This window comes from Bos indicus x Bos taurus, chromosome 6 (assembly GCF_003369695.1).
Source record: "Bos indicus x Bos taurus breed Angus x Brahman F1 hybrid chromosome 6, Bos_hybrid_MaternalHap_v2.0, whole genome shotgun sequence".
NCBI lineage: Eukaryota > Metazoa > Chordata > Mammalia > Artiodactyla > Bovidae > Bos > Bos indicus x Bos taurus.
Window position 1 is genome coordinate 97,145,665 of NC_040081.1, and position 17,297 is coordinate 97,162,961.

General features: G+C 46.6%; 1 protein-coding gene and 1 long non-coding RNA gene across 3 annotated transcripts in view; one reads left to right on the forward strand and one right to left on the reverse strand.

The window, feature by feature from the left end:
• Positions 1 to 14,444, forward strand: part of LOC113894451 — a 60,339-nt gene extending 45,895 nt beyond the window's left edge. Inside the window, exons 1-3 of one of the 2 annotated variants that reach the window (XR_003511588.1) lie at positions 7,708 to 8,014; positions 13,673 to 13,751; positions 14,326 to 14,444. This is a non-coding gene — a long non-coding RNA (uncharacterized LOC113894451). Of the gene's footprint in view, positions 1 to 7,707; positions 8,015 to 13,672; positions 13,752 to 14,325 lie in introns of those variants that run through there. The other variant, XR_003511587.1, reaches the window with a different exon arrangement.
• Positions 1 to 17,297, reverse strand: part of SCD5 (stearoyl-CoA desaturase 5) — a 176,167-nt gene that overhangs the window by 123,641 nt on the left and 35,229 nt on the right. The gene's annotated exons all lie outside the window — the stretch shown is intronic.

Sequence of the window (17,297 nt, forward strand, 5' to 3'; positions counted from 1 at the left end):
GTCTCATAAGTGCTTGGAGAATGTTTCTTGAATGACCTAACGACTGATCAAAGTGCCAAGGAGGCCAGGAGCTAATGCATTTGAGGCAGAGGAAGAAATAAGAATTGGAGGAAAGGAAGGGGGAGGAAAAGATGTGACTAATACTTGATGCCTTAGCCTTGCTTTCAGGACTTTTACTTCAGCTGATCCGCACAAGATGCAGGGTAGAACTGGTACTCCCATTAGACAGATGTGTAAAGTGAGGCTATGAGGAATCCTTCTTATGGAGGGGAGGGGATGAAAATGATGCCACGGAGAAAGAGAAATTGCCTTTTTAAAGACTGGAAAATATCTTTATCACAAAAACATTCTTCTCCCTTTAACCACAAGTTGGAGGAATCTCTGAAAATAGGACAGTGACAAAATCCTGAATTGTGAATTCTAGCAAGAAATACTGCTCTGCATGATACCTGTGCTAAAGCAAAACAAATCCTCATAATTATGTGGGCAGAACCACTATCACAAAGTCTGAAGTGTTTAATCTGAATTAAATATAATTTTAAACCAGGGGGAATTCATTCATGTATAGGAATCCGTACTTCTATCAAGATGAGGAAAAGCAGAAGGCAAAAATGCAGGCAACATCTCTAAGGCTGACCTTCACTTTAAAATATATATTTAATTGTGCATAAGTTGGACTAAGTCTTCACATTTCAAGATAGTGTCCGTGGCTCATGGTTAGGCTGAAGGGCTGGGGAGATACAAGGAGAGAGCCTTTTGAAAGCAGCCAGCTGAAATTTTCGGACCAAGAAAGGCACAATCTCACGTCTACTCCTAGGTTCAAATGATGGGAAGTTCTGATAAGCCCGAAGCTGTCCTTAGAATTTCAGGAATAAATTAAGCAAAGAGCTGCTTAGCACAGGGATGAGACAGTGCTGAGGAGATGGAGTCTCCTGCCCTCTGAACTGCTCTAGGAGCGAGAGCTCCACCTTCAATCCCAGCTGAATAAAACCTGCCCCTCTTCTCTAGTCTCCTCACCACAACTGGGCCTGGAGAAGCTACACATGCCCTTTGATCCCCTCTTAAAATTCATTTATTCAGAACATTCACCCTAGGAACACTCATACATTCACTCATTGCCCCCTTTCATTGTCTCTGTATTTCTCAGGCTTCCCAGATGGCTCAGTGGTACAGAATCCACCTTCCAATGCAGGAAACACAGGAGATGTGGTTCGATCCCTGGGTCAGGAAGATCCCCTGGAGAAGGAAATGGCAACCCGCTCCAGCATTCTTGACTTGGAAGATCCCATGGACAGAGGAGCCTGGCGGGCTACAGTCTATGGGACTGCAAAGAATCGGGCTACAGTCCATGGGGTTGCAAAGAGTCAGACACGACTGAACACACACATGCACGTATGCAAGTTCTATTTCTCTCTCTCTCTATCACACACACACACACACACACACACATCCCAACACGCATGCACATACAGATGTATCTGTTTTCCTTTTTCTCCCTAATTAAACCGAGTTCAATATTGAAATCAGATACAAACTGAACCCTACCCGCCAAATACTGTCACATTTTCCCATAGACATCATTTCGCTCCAGTGATGAACGGGAACTTACTCCCACTACACCATTAAAATAATGTCTCTTTCACTCACTCCCTGCCCTCTCCCTGCCGAGAAAATAATTAAGGAAGTGTAGAATATCAGACCTGCAAAGATCTTGAAGACTATCCCCGCCTTTGCTGCTCAGAGCACAGTCTGAGGACCAGCCTTTCCAGAAGCCTGCTGGAAGGACAGAACCTCTGGCTCCCCAGGAACTCGCGGAAGTAGAGTCTGAAATTGAACAAGATCCATGTAATTCACATGCACACTCTGACCCTGAGCTGGGCAGAGCTTCTCAGCCTGGCTCCCCAGAAGCATCACCTGGAGAGGTTTATAAGCCACCAACGCCAGGCCTCCCTTACCTGAGAGCAAATTAACTAGGCATATTCCTAGATGCAGGGTGGTTAAAGGGTCCCCAGCAATTCTGTTCTGCAGCCAGTATTGAGTAGCACAGCTCCTGCCCAACCCTCCCATTTTCCAGATGAAGAAATGGAACTGCAGAAAGCCAAGTGACCTGACAAGGACTCAATGTAAAACAGGGGTCAGGCTGAATCCATCACTTGAACCCTAGGGCAAGTGATGCACCCTAGGGTTTCCTCCAGAGGGTGGGCTCCAGCCGTGGAAGGTCTATTCCCTGTGCCCTGGCTGAGAGAGAAGGCTATTCCTACAGCTGCTGCTGCTATTTAGTCTCTTAGCTGTGTCTGACTCTCTGCAGTCCCATGGACTGTAGCCCACCAGGCTCCTCTGTCCATGGGATTTTCCACACAAGAATACTGGAGAGGGTTGCCATTTCCTCTTCCAGGGGATCTTCCCAACCCAGGGATCGAACCTGCCTCTGTTGCATCAGCTGCACTGGCAGAAGGATTCTTCACCACTAGCACCATGTAGGAAGCCCCCTGTGTTCACAGAGGGTGCCCCCCAGTCACTCCTTTCGGAGCCCTCCTAGTCTACTCCCTAAGAAACCATATTCACTTTGGCCTGGATTACAGCTTTAGAAAACCAGGTACCCGTAACACTTCTGCTTGACCCACCATTTATGTGGTAAATGCATTCATAGCTGCCTGTCCCCCTCCTAGCTGTTTTTCTCTCCCCCTCTCCCCCACTCCTGTTTCAAAGAAAAACAACCAACACACACCAGCCCAACAGAAACCCCTGAGAAAATCCAATTCAGAAGGGTGAGAGACAAATCAGGATACGTGCCATTTCCTTGAAGCCCTGGAAAATGGTTACATCCGAGGCTGACTCGGGCTTCCATTTTCCACCAGAAAAGCAACACTGATTCCAGCTGTGGGAAGGAAGGCCTGAGTTTGGGTTTTGAGACTGGCCGGGACGCTGCAGAGGTGGCTTATGAAAAGTCCAAAAGTCGAAGCAGCCTTCTCTTTGCGGTCCCCTAGCAGACACTGCAGTCCCTTGTCAAGCAGACTTGTCTGAGAAATGCAGAGGTGAAGATCTATTCAAAGACAGAACTGGGAGGTTGGGACTGATGTATACGCCCTTTCAGGTGTAAAACAGATAGCTAGTGGGAACCTGCTGTATAGCACAGGGAGCTCACTTCGGTGCTCTGTGATGACCTAGAGGGGTGGGATGGCGGGGTGGGAGGGAGGCTCAAGAGGCAGGGGATACGTGTATACCTATGACTGATTCACGCTGTTGTACAGCAGAAACTAACACAACAATGTAAAGCAATTATACTCCAATAACAAAAAAAATTTTTTTTAAGTGTTCAAGTCTCAGAGTTCCATGGCTCTTCATGTGGAGGAAAACTGATCTCCCAAGTTTTGCAGGAGTCGAAGGGCACAATGGAATGAAGGTGAAACGACATCAGAGGGCAAATCAGACTAGAAGAGGAGAGAGAAGGAGAAGAAGGAAACGAGAGGGCAAGAGGAGAGAAGCACACGTTATTAGCAATACATTAGAAGGCTCTGCTTTCGCCTCCTGCATCTTCACATCACAGAACAAGGCCAGAGGCCCCTGAGATCGTGCAAATGCAGGGACGAGGGAGAGCAGGCTGAGAGGGCAGGTCCTAGCAGCAACGGTGTGAGGCATCCCACTGCCCGGTCACGTGGCTGCGGCAGGAGCGCTGTGCTGGGTGGTTCTGGAGCAGAGGGATTCTGCCCAGGCTCCATCCCTGGACCCAGTCGCAGCTTCTGATCAGGCCACCCTCACGTTTGGGAACGGAGTCTGCGAGGGAGACGATTCCAGCCCCTCTTCTATTTTCAGCTTCCCTCTCACACGAGCGGCGCTAGTGGTAAAGAACGCAAGTGCTGGTGCAGGAGACATAAGACACTTGGATTTGATCCCTAGGTCGGGAAGATCCCAGGAGAAGGGAATGGCTACCCACTCCAGTATTCTTGCCTGGAGAATCCCATGGACAGAGGAGCCTGGAGGGCCACAGTCCATGGGGTCGCAGAGTCGGACATGACTGAAGCGACTTAGCATGCTTATACGGAGAGTAGCATCAGCCAAACTCCAAGAAGCAACCGAGAAAGGGGGCTGGTGGGAAGGGGGAAAAAATCCACCTCCATCTACAAACCTGCACGGCCTGGGGAGGAAGCTTTCATTTTTAACACTGGGAGCTGTGAGGCCGACCTATATTTCGCTTCTAATATTGACAGGAATGACAAGCCTCGAAGGCCAGGACACAGACTGGCCCACAGCCTCTGAAGACGTCACACGGAGGAGCAGTAGCCGTCAGACACCAGATCCCACTGTGGACAGAGACGCGAGGCTGAAACAGAAGGGGACGGAGGAGCTGGGTAAAGGGTGCACTCAGCTAGGATGGAAGGGGACAGCCAGATCTTAGCTTTTAACTTCAGAGCTTGGCAAGTAGTCCCCATCCAGACTGGGCATGCAGCTGACAAAAAAATATGGGGAGGGGGGCAGGGATTAAAAGCCCAAGAAAGAAGATCAACAGGAGATGTACAGAGAATTAGGAGTGGTGAAAGAGGCGAAGAAGGTGGCCAGGACGAGGTGGTCAGGAGTGGCTGAATTTCCCAATATCAGTAGGATAACTTGCACAACACAGCAGAATTCTCTGGCCAAGCAGGCAAAAGAGGAAGCGATATTCAACAAAGCCATCAGACAGGACTGCTTAAAACCATTGGATATGCTTTTTTTTTTTTAAATGCATTATCCCCACTCTTCTTTTATTCCACATTTTATTTTTCCTACTCATTTCTCAAAACCTAACCCTCTAAATCATATTTGTCTGGCCAGCCTTCTGATGACAAGGCTTCAGACATGTAAGACAACGTTAAATTTAATTTTATGCCTCAGACACTGAAGGTTGGCAGCACTTTGCTATTTTTTCGTCAAGCCTTCACATTTTAATCTGCCAACCAGTCAGTGAACTGGAAACAGAGAGGAATCACTTCAGATTATGAGAGACTTTAGACTCGACACCACCAATTTTTTTTTTTTTTTCTTATCTGGCTGTCATCTAAATGTAAAGCTGTGTAATGATTTAGTGGAGGCGTACAAGCCCCCGGGGCCTCCGTGACAAGAGGCTCTGAGAGGAAGGGACTGAGCTGAATGTCTCCAATGGGTGTTCCCCAAGCATCTCCCACTAAACACACATAAGTCAGAGCCCGGTATCTTCCTCTGCTGCCTTCTAAACCCTTGGTCAACGGCCGTGCACCTGGTCATCAGCAAGGGCGACAGTGGTGAGGGGAGGAGGGCTCATCTAGATGCCGCCCCCCTGCTCCCTCCCCGCCCCCCGAGCTCACACAGGACAGATGCAGCAGGGTCACAAAGAGGGGAGGTGACAGCCAGACTTGAGTCTCTGTTTCATCCCTGGCTGGCCATGCGCCTGCCCTCGGGCCAAGTCACCTAGCCTCTCTGTGCTTCAGCATCCTCACCCGTGAAACCTCGGAAAGCTGGGGGTGTTGTCGTTGTTTTGTCGCTCAGTCGTGTCCGACTCTGTGCAGCCCCATGGGCTGTAGCCTGCCAGGCTCCTCCGTCCATGGGATTTCCCAGGCAAGAATACTGGAGTGGGCTGCCATTTCCTTCTCCAGGGGATCTTCCCGGATCAGGGATCGAACCTGCATCCCCTGCATTGGCAGGCGGATTCTTTAACCACGGAGCTCCCAGGGAAGCCCTGTTGTGGGAGTAAATGAATTAAAATAGGCCACTTAGAACCAGACCTGGTACACATCAAGCACTCAGTGTTAGTTTAGACTTCCGCGCCCTCAGTGGACTCAATTGTCAGGACCGGCCAATCTCAACATCCTCTCCATCTTCATCCTCTTTCCTCTCGTAGCCCTCACCACCTCCCACCTGGACTAACATCTTCCTCCCTGGTCTTATTGTCTGTACTCTTGTTTCCTCCAATCCATCCTCCATAGAACAATGGCACTGACGTATCTAAAACACAAAACCAGGGACTTCCTGGGGGTCCAGTGGCTAAGAGGGGGCCCAGTGGCCAAGAGGGGGCCCAAGTTCAATCCGCAGTCAGGGAACTAGATTCCACACACCACGACTAAGCATTTACATGATCACACACAAATAAATATTTTTAAATAAATAAGTAAACCACAAAACCAAACATTCCACTCATTCTCAGAGCCCTTCAGCAGCACCCTGCTCTCCACAGGAAGGAATTTCCTGACTTCTTAGTGTATCAGATGGCGCCTTCCCCAGCCTGCCCTCCCCCTTCTCGCCATCTCCAATTCTGCCACCTCCTCTCTCTCCCCCTTTCCTCTCTGTGCCCCTGCTGCCCTGCTACTCTGAGCTGCTGTTCACCCCCCGTCTTGTGGAGTCCAGCCTCCAAGCCTTAGTTTGCGTGATTTCTCTATGGAAAAGTTCTCCAGCTCCCAATTTAGTCATCATCACCTTCAGAGAGCCTCCCAGAACTCCCTTGTGGCTCAGTGGTAAAAAACCCACCTGCCAACGTAGGAAACACAGGTTCAATTCCTGGTCCAGGAAGATCCCCTGGAGAAGGAAATAGTGACTTCAGTATTCTTGCCTGGAGAATCCTGTGGATAGAGGCGCCTGGATAGAACCCACCTGCCAACGCAGGAGACACAGGTTCAATTCCTGGTCCAGGAAGATCCCCTGGAGAAGGAAATGGTGACTCCAGTATTCTTGCCTGGAGAATCCCATGGATAGAGGTGCCTGGTAGCTAGGGGCTACAGTCCCTAGCGTCTCAAAGAGTCAAACACAACTGAGAGACTAACGTTTTCACTTCCAGAATCCCAACCCTGGGCAAACTCTTCCTCTGGGTTCCCAAAGCTCCGTGTGTTTCTCCTGCTCCACATCCACCAAGTAAGACTGAAACTGGAGAGCGGGACTCATTCCAAGCACCTTTACAACTCTAATATATTCAGACCCAAACAGATGACCATGTGATGCAAGGGTTAAGGACATGGACTCTGGAATCCACGTGCTGGGCACATATCCAGCATTTACTGGCTCTACGACCTTTATCGTGTCACTGACCTTGTGAAGCCCCATCTGTAAAACGGAGATGACTGCAGTACCTCCTTCACAGACGTATTGTGAAGAAACAACAAGGTTAATTTAACACAGAGTCTTTAGCCTGGTGCCTGGCACAGCCTAAGCTCATATATAAACTTCAAGGGTGTGGGGAAAATTGTGACAAATGAAAAATAGCAATAGAATGCAAATTAAAAAAAAAAAAAAAGGATGGCCACTAGCTTTAGTTTTATAGGCAGAACTCACAAACGGCTATGCCAAGATAATCTTGGATATGATGTTCATTTGGCTGCTTCTGAGACTTCCAAAAAGTCAGCGAGAGAAAGGGGCTGAATCAGCAGGTGGAGTGATTACGCTCCATTCCCCAGAGACTGGGTTACTGAGAGCAGTCCCTGTGAGGAGCCAGGGAACACATCCTGGAGAGTTCCGGAGGACAACAGTGAGCCCAGAGCAAGCTGCTCACCCCCAGCAGGTGGTGGGCAACAGATCCCTGGACCCTCCTGCTAGTCTGTACAAGAGCAGATTAACTCTACAGAGCTAGAGTGTTACTCACTCAGTCATGTCCGACTCTTTACAATCCCATGGATTGCAGCCTGCCAGACTCCTCTGTCCCTGGGACTTCCCAGGTAAGAATACTGGAGTGGGTTCTTTTCCAGGGGATCTTCCCAACCCAGGGGTTGAACTCAGGTCTCCTGCGTTGCAGGCAGATTCTTAACTGTCGGAGCCACCAGGGAAGCCTTCCCCAGAGCTAAGCTTTGCCAAAACTCTAACAATGGGTAACAGATCCATACTTTGTCCAGAGGACCTTCTTAACCAATCTCTGTTTCCATAACTTCCTTACACCTCCAGCCCCAGCAGAGTCAGCGGCGGGTGAAGATGATCAGAAATGATTCCCTGGCCTTCATGCCAGGACCTGGAGTGGAAATACTCTCAGTTCATTAAAATGCTACATAACGGAGAAAATCTTGCCGAACGCCACCACAAGCATGTATGAAATTTTTTTCTTTGCTAACTTGCCTACTCACAAATCTAACACCTGTCCAGCAGAGCATTTGCATAGGTTCTGCTGTAGTTAGGCACTGGAGAAGACTCTTGAGAGCCTCTTGGACTGCAAGATCAAACCAGTCAATCCTAAAGGAAATCAGCCCTGAAGAGTCGGATACGACTGTGCAACTGAGCAACAGCAACAATCCCGCCCCTCACAGCTGCCAACAGCTTCTCTGAAGGAGCTGAGGGCCGGCCAGTCACAGCAAAAATTCTGACTGAGACTCTCCAAGCCCGTAAGGAAAACACGGATTTCCACAGTATGGGGAAGGGCCCTCAGGGACCATGTCACCACGGTCTCGGGGCCCACAGGCTCCTGAACGCCTGACTCTCTGTCTGAGTCTACGAGAGCAGCCATAGCAGGCCCCGCAGTCTGGGTGGCTGCACGACATTTCCTCTCACAGCTCTGGAGGCTGGAAGCCCGAAATCAAGGTGTGGGCAAGTAACCTTCCTGCTGAGAACGTGGAGGGAGGTTCATCGCCCGGCCACTCCCCTCGAAACTGGTTTGTGGGCGACCTCTGATGTTCTTCAGTCTCAGCTCCCATCACTCCTCACCTCTGCCTTCATCTTCACCTGGCATCTCCCTGTGAGCACATCTACGCCCAGCTTTCCTGTTTATAAGGACATCAGTTCTACTTGAATAGGATCCACCCTTGTTGCTGTTTAGTCGCTTAGTTGTATCCAACTCTTTGCAACCTCATGGACTGCAGCAGGCCAGGCTTCCCTGTCTTTCACCACCTCCCAGAGCTTGCTCAAACTCATGTCCACTGAGCTGATGATGCCATCCAACCATCTCATTCTCTGTCGCCCCTTCTCCTTCTGCCTTCAGTCTTTCCCAGCATCAGGGTCTTTCCCAATGAGTCAGCTCTTCACATCAGGTGGCCAAAGTATTGGAGCTTCAGAGTCAGCAGCAATCCTTCCAATGAATATTTAGGGTTGATTTCCTTTAGGATTGACTGGTTTGATCTTCTTGCTGTCCAAGGGACTCTCACGAGTCTTCCCCAGCACCAGTTTAAAGGCATCAATTCTTCAGTGCTCAGCCAGTCCAACTCTCACATCCGTACATGGATGGAAAAACCATAGCTAATGACTTCATTTTAGTTTGATTACCTTGTAAAGACCTATCTCAAACACAGCCACCTTCTGAGGTTCAGAGGGTTAAGACTTTAACCTATAAATGGGAGGTGGGATTACAATTCAGCCCATAACATCCACTCTCCAGAGACCACTCTGTAACCAGGACATGAGCCTTGGGTCTTGTGACAGACGTTGGTGTCAGTGCCAGGGCTCCATGGACATGGAGCAGGTGAACACACTGCTCATGGGTGGTGGTGCACCGCCCTGGTGCACAAAACACCCAGGGCGTGCACGCCAGGCTCAGGGTGCCAGCCACAAAGGTGCCTTCTCAAAGGAACAAGCCTCTCATCTCACAATCAGGGGGCACATACAACACTGGACTTCATCCCTCAGAGCCACTTCATTCTCACCCCAACCCCAGCCCCTACAGACAGACGGCTGGCTCCAAGCGAGGTAAACGAAACCACTCACCAGGTGGCCCTCATACCCTGACACTGCTGGTGATGGAGATGGTCTGCGAAGAATTCACTACTCCTTTTCTTTGCATCCTTGGCACTCCCCTTCAACCTGTCCTTTCTTACCTAGCCTAATTCTGCCTGTTGGTGAGAAAGTTCTTAACTAGCAGATGGCCTCTGTGAGAGGAGGAATCTGGTCCGTTCTGTTCACTCCTGTGATCCAGTGCCCCCCGCAGCACACGGTTGGTTGTAGGTCTCTAAACAGACCTTTGAAGGATACAGTGAATGTTCCTCCCCGCACTGGACGGGCAGTTCCTCCATGGTGGGGAGCGAGCCTCACTCATCTCTTCATTCCTGCCCAAGGGCAGACTCACACAGAAGTCCCTCTGTAACAATGAATGGAACGAATGAATGCTTCCACTTAGATGTTCTGCTTCACCTCCAAGTCAACTCTGAAGTCACATCATATTTCTTCCTCAAATAAGCTGTCCCTCAGCTTTCAGTTCAAGCGCATCTCTTATAAACCTCTTCCTGACAATCCGCCTCTTCCCCAGAATGGAGGACCACTCCTTCCTGTGAGCCCTTCCCTGGACTCTGCACATGCTTCTGTCCTGGCATCTCTAATCACAGTGGTCTCCTCGTACTTGGCTGTGAGTTACTTAAAGGCAAGAATTTTCCTCTTGTGTTTTTTGATTAACACAAGGTTTCATAAGCACCCTTTCTTTAAAGTTATGAACTGCTTTGCTACTCACCAAAGCTCAAACATTACAGTTCCCCTCACCTGTTCTGCTGTATCCAATCAGTTACAGTCTATTCCTTCTCAGTATCCCTGGGGTCCCTCCTTCCCATCCATTCAGTCCATCCATGCACCCAAGCATTCCTCTTTCCATTTCCTCAACCACCATCCAACCCTTCAATCAGTTTTCCATTCAACCTTTCTGGCTCTTTCTTCCCTCCTTCAATCCTATGCACAGCTACCAGATTAAGCACCCTACTACAGTATTATGGTTTTTGTTTGTTTTGTTCTAAAACCTTTGACAAACCATACTGCCTACAGGATAAAGTTTAAACTCCCTGCCATGCCCTTTGGAATCCCGACAACCAGAGCCCTTGACTTTGCCTTGTCACGTTTATTTTCCACCCTCCATGGAACAAACCATTCTCAAGTAAGTCTGCTCCTTCTCCTGAACAGCCACCCACACTGACTCCTGTCTCAGTACTTCTTTTCCTGCCATTCCCCTTGCTTGTTCCCAAGATCTTTTCTGTTACTCAAGTACTGCTCTTTATTCAAACCCAGTTCAAGTCCCACCCCTCCGTGAACTCCCTGATCACCCCAGCCCTGGAAGAAAGGCTGCCCTTTGGAATTCCTATGGCGCTTACTGTCTGCACCATGAATGTGGAGCATATACCACCTGATCCTGACACTTATTCTTGTCAGGAAAATGTTCATCATCCCATCCAGGTTGTAAGCATCCCATGAGCAGGAAATGTACCTGGTTGCATGCCTTTCTGTAACTTCAATAGCTAACACAGTGCCCCAAGCATCACAAGACTGTGGGTGAAAGGAAGCAAGTGGCTGTTTAGAGGATTTAAAATATTAGCCTTTATTTGCTGCAGATCTATCATAGGAGGGTGTAGGCAACCAGCATGCATCATGACGGGCATGCATTTCACCGTGTGATAGATGACTCTAGCAGAATTTAATGTGAGCCACTCTATAAATATTTCACTAAATGAACAAATTACAGGTTGGCCAGTGTCCTCTGGTTAACAAAGCCTAGAGGCAGGCAGGAAGGCGCCACAGCCTTTCCGCCCAAGAACTGCTGTCGCCATTCCCATAAGTCATTAGAGCAGGTGACTGCTCTCATCTCCCCTGGTGACGTGAGGCTTGACTCTTGGGAGACTTTTCCCAAAGCCCTAATATACACGTTGTACGTTAGTTTCTCAGTCGTGTCCCACTCTTTAAGACCCTATGGACTGTGGCCCACCAGGCATCTATGTCCATGGAATTCTCCAGGCAAGAATACTGAAGTGGGTAGCCATTCCCTTCTCCAGGGGATCTTCCCAACCCAGGGATCGAACCAGGGTCTCCTGCATTGCAGGCAGGTTCTTTACTGTCTGAGCCACCAGGGAAGCCCCAAAAGCCCTAGAAGCTAACCCAAATTTCTCCCTTCTAACGTTAGTCCAATTTATTCTGTCCAGGGTCTTTTCCTCCAACTGACACCCAGATTCTGTCCACAGAGAGGGGAGAACACTTTAGAGCAACTGACAGTCAGCTAAGATGTTACCATGGAAACACAGTGGTGACTTCAGGAAATCCATCTGTTTTAAATTGCTCTACAGACCTGCTCTACCTTCTTTCACAGATCATGTAGCCCAGAGCCCCCAAAGCCTTCACTCCCACAGGACCTTCCTTCAGGACCTTCCTTCCCCTACATCTCTTCCAAATTTCAAGCCTCACCTAGAAACCCTGAACCTTAGGGGCTAAATTGATCAACTTGCTCCAGTCTCCCAACATTAACAAAGCGAAGCCAAAAGTAGCATCTCCACATGAATGTTGTCATGGCAACAAGAGGCAGCTGGTTGTGGGTGAGGAGAGTTGGTGGGCTTAGGGAAGGGTCAGCATTTTCAGTTGGTTCCTCTCTTCCACATCAGAAGAAACAACATTGCTTGTTTGAAGCTTTTCTTTCATTATTCAAAAAGGAAAAATATATAGTAATACTTCAAGTAACAAAAAAGATGTATCTGAGAGGAATAATTTGTTGTCAGAAGGTTCAACATAAATAATAGCAGTCACACAAGATTCTGAGTGGACAGGGTTCCCTTCCTCCTCCTTCTATCTTCCTCCACAACCCTCTTGAGAGGTGAGCCACAGCCCTCCACCCTTGGGCCCTTCTCTCTCTTGGGCTGGTCCTTGCCTCATGGTCATCACAAGGAGGTCTCTGCCTGTTCCCAGACAATTACACCATACCCTGGAAGCAGGAGACACTGTTCTTGGGAGCACAGTGGTGATGAATAATCTCCCTTCCTGTTATGGGCTGAATTGCATCCCTTCCACTCCAATATTCGTATGTTGAGCCCTAACCCCCATTATGTGAGAATATGACTGCTTTGGGAGAGAGGGCCTTTAAAGGGCAATTAAGTTAAAGTGAGGCCGTGACTGTGGGCCCTAATCCAATATGACTGGAGTCCTCGTGAGAGAGAGACATGAGGGGTGCACGTGGACAGAGGGATGACCAGGTCAAGAGGCAGAGGGTGGCCATCTGCAAGCCAAGGAGAGAGGCCTCAGGACAAACCAACCCTGCTGATACCTTGATCTTGGACTTCCAGCCTCCAGAACTGTGAGAAAACAAATGTCCGGTTGTTGAAGCCACCAAGTCCATGGTATTTTGTTACAACAGCTCTAGCAAACTCATACACCATCCTTTCCTTGACTGTCCCCACCAGCAACAGTGTAACACCAAGGATGACAAAACAAAATTTTTGTCCTCACAAGAGTTGTGATGTTCTCTTGGTGCTGACTTTGACATAAAAAGCTCAGCCTTTAATGTTTGCCTGATATATTTTTTTTTCCATCCTCTTACTTTTAATTTATTTAATGTCTGTAGATTTAAAGAGAGTTTCTGGACTTTCCTGGTGGTACCGTGGATAAAAATCTGCCTGCCAGTGCAGGGGACATGGGTTTGATCACTGGTCCGGGAAGATTTCACACGCTGCAGAGCAACTAAGCTGATGAGCGGAAACTCCTGAAGCCCGTGCATCCTAGACTACGCGCTCCACAAGACAAGCCCTGCTCACTGCAGCTAGAGGAAGCCCGCGCACAGCAATGCAGACCCAGCACAACCAAAGATACATTGATTAATTAATTATTGTAAAAGATGCTGTACCTTAAAAAAAAACTAGTTTGTTTTGCCAGCATATAGATAGGTTTCACTCCTTATCCAATCTAACAATTTTTCCTTTTAATTTGGGTATTTTTAACTATGCTGCCCAATAGGGCCACTAGCCACATGTGTTTATTTTAACTTAAACTAACTAGAATTTAACAAAAGTTAAAATTCCCTCCACAGGCACTCTACAACCACATGTGACTGAGTAGTAAAGAAGACAGATAAAGAACCTTTTCATCATCACAGACAGTTCTACTGGGTAACCTGCTTTAGATCATTTATATTTGGTGCTATTACCGCTGATTACCTCTACCAATTTGCTATGCGTTTTTTATTTGTCCAACTGTTACTTGTTCATTTTTTCACCTTTTTCTGTCTTCTTTGAATTACTTGAGCATTCTTCATGATTTCATTTAATGTCCTTTGTTGGTTTACTAGTGATAATTGCTTTGTTTCTTCAGTGGTTGTTTTAGCGTTAATAGTATGTATACATCTTTAGGTTATCATCATCTACCTTCAAGTAATAATTACAACACTTCACACATCATATAAGAATCTTATAATAATCTACTTTTTGGCCTTTGTGCAATTTCATATTTTACTTCTACATATTAATATGTGTTAAACTCCAAAATATATAGTTACCATTTTTGTTTAAAAAGTCATTATCTTTTAAAGATAAGAAAAAGTCTTTTATATTTTTTCATTATAATCACATTTTTGACGCTAAACAGAATCAGAAATAAATAGCATTCCTTTATGTTGATCAATTTTTCAAACTGGTAGATTTTCCATCTATTAATAACTAAAGGACTTCTTTTAACATTTCTTAGTGCAGGTTTCCTGGCAATGGATTCTCTTTTTTGCATGTCTATAAAAGTCAATAACCTCAGATATGCAGATGACACCACCCTTATGGCAGAAAGTGAAGAGGAACTAAAAAGCCTCTTGATGAAAGTGAAAGAGGAGAGTGAAAAAGTTGGCTTAAAGCTCAACATTCAGAAAACGAAGATCATGGTATCTGGTCCCATCATTTCGTGGGAAATAGATGGGGAATCAGTGGAAACAGTGTCAGACTTTATTTTTCTGGGCTCCAAAATCACTGCAGATGGTGATTGCAGCCATGAAATTAAAAGACGCTTACTCCTTGGAAGAAAAGTTATGACCAACCTAGACAGCATATTGAAAAGCAGAGACATTACTTTGCCAACAAAGGTCCGTCTAGTCAAGGCTGTGGTTTTTCTTGTGGTCATGTATGGATGTGAGAGTTAGACTATGAAGAAGGCTCTGAGTGCCAAAGAATTGATGCTTTTGAACTGTGGTGTTGGAAAAGACTCTTGAGAGTCCCTTGGACTGCAAGGAGATCCAACCTGTCCATTCTGAAGGAGATCAGCCCTGGGATTTCTTTGGAAGAAATGATGCTAAAGCTGAAACTTCAGTACTTTGGCCACCTCATGTGAAGAATTGACTCATTGGAAAAGACTGATGCTGGGAGGGATTAGGGGCAGGAGGAGGAGGGTACGACAGAGGATGAGAAGGCTGGATGGCATCACTGACTCGATGGACGTGAGTTTGAGTGAACTCCTGGAGTTGGTGATGGACAGGGAGGCCTGGGGTGCTGCGATTCATGGGGTCGCAAAGAGTCGGACACGACTGAGCGACTGAACTGAACTGAACTGAAAAGTCATTTTAGCCTCTTATTTCAAAGATATCTTTGCTGGATACAAAGTGCTCAATTGACAGCTTTATTTTGTTTCTTGCAGTACTATAAAGATATTGCTCCACTGTCTTCTGTCTTGCCTTGTTCCGAGCAAGAAGTTTGCTCTCTTCCTTGTTTTTGTTGATCTGTCTGTAATGTGTATTTTTTTCCCCCTCTGTATGCTTTTAAGGTTTTCTCATTATCACTGGTTTTAAGCAATTCCAATTTTTTTTTTCATATTTCTTGTGCTTGGGTTTGTTGAACTTCTTGAACCAGTGGATTCTTCATTCTGATCAAATTTTTAAAATTTTGGCCAGTATTTCTTCAAATATTTTCTTTCCCATCCTTTCTTTGAGGACTTTAATTACACTTTATGTTAGGTCAGTTGAAACTGTTTCACAGCTCACTGATGCTGTTAGTTACACTTCTTTCAGCTTTTTTTTCTCTATGTGCTTTATTTTTAATCATTTCTATTGTGGTGTCTTCAAATTCACTAATCTTTTCTTCTGCAGTGTCTAGTCTGCCATAAGTCCAACCTAGTGTATTTTTTTAACCTCAGATTTTATATTTTCCACCTCTAAAAACTTGATTTTGGTCATTTAAAATGTCATCCACCTTTTTACTTTTCATGTTCACTCTTTACTTTCTTGAACGTATGGGATATAGTCTTAGTGTTCTTGTCTAATAATTCCATTATATAAGTGTCATTTGGGGATCTGTTTCTTTTGATTGACTTTTCTCCTCTTTATAGGCTGTCTTTTTCCTTCTTATTTGTCTTGTAATTTTTGATTGTATGTCAGACATTGTGAATATTTCCTTGTCTGGTGCTAGATATTTTTGTTTCTTTATAGAATATTATTATTATTCTATAAATTATATCCCATTATGTAAAATCATATCCTATAATTATACTCTTGAGCTGTATTCTAGGATGCAGTTACATTACCTATAAATAGTTTCATCATTTTGAGGCTTCTTTTTGTGTGTGGGCTGTATTATTTTTAATTGTAGTGAAATACACATAAAATTTGCCATCTTAACAACAGTTCAGTAGTGTTAAGTACATTCACACTGTTGTGCTACCAATCTCCAGAACTCTTTTCAACTTCTGAAATTGAATCTCTATACCTCAAGTTTTCTTTTTCAAGCTTTGTCAGGTGGGACTAGAGCAATCTTTAGTCTAGGGCTAATTATACCCCCACTAACAAGGCAATATCTCTCTAAGTATTATACCCAACGATGAATTGTGTGGCTTCCCACTGTGGCTGGTGGGAAGACAAACTATTTCCAGCCCTGTGTGAGCTCTAGTGGAGAAAGCAATGGCACCCCACCCCAGTACTCTTGCCTGGAAAATCCCATGGACGGGGGAGCCTGGTGGGCTGCCGTCTATGGGGTCGCACAGTCGGACACGACTGAGTGCCTTCACTTTCACTTTTCACTTTCATGCATTGGAGAAGGAAATGGCATCCCACTCCAGTGTTCTTGCCTAGAGAATCCCAGGGACAGGGGAGCCTGGTTGGCTGCCGTCTATGGGGTCGCACAGAGTCAGACACGACTGAAGCGACTTAGCAGCAGCAGCAGCAGCAGTGAGCTCTAGGGATTGTTCCTTCCGCTCCTGTTGTGTGGCTTTCTTCCTGCCCTCAGGTAGTCTCCTCACATGCACTTAGCTGGAACACTTAGGGAGGACTCCCTGCACATCTCCAGAGCTCTGTTCCCTTTGTGCAACTGTCTGCTGCTTGGTCCTCTTCTCTGTGAACTCTAGCCACACTGGCCTCCCTGAACTCCTAGCACCATATCCTCAACTCAAGGTTAGATGTCACCTGGGTTCCCCCTCCTTGCTCTGCTGCCTGAAAATTCTCTCTCCTTGTTCTTCTAAAGGTAGTCTTTTGTACGTTACCTTTGCCTCTTCATTCTTTGATTGGTACTAAAAACTAAAGGTACATGGAACGGAGTATCACTCTGAAAACCCACATCACAAGGCAATGATGGAATTTACCAGAAAGGATGTTAGTAGCAGTGATCAATCTGTTGAGTCCATATGCTACATGGCTACAGAGAAACCCTGGTTTCATCACGTTACTCACCCCAGGCTACATACACATTCTC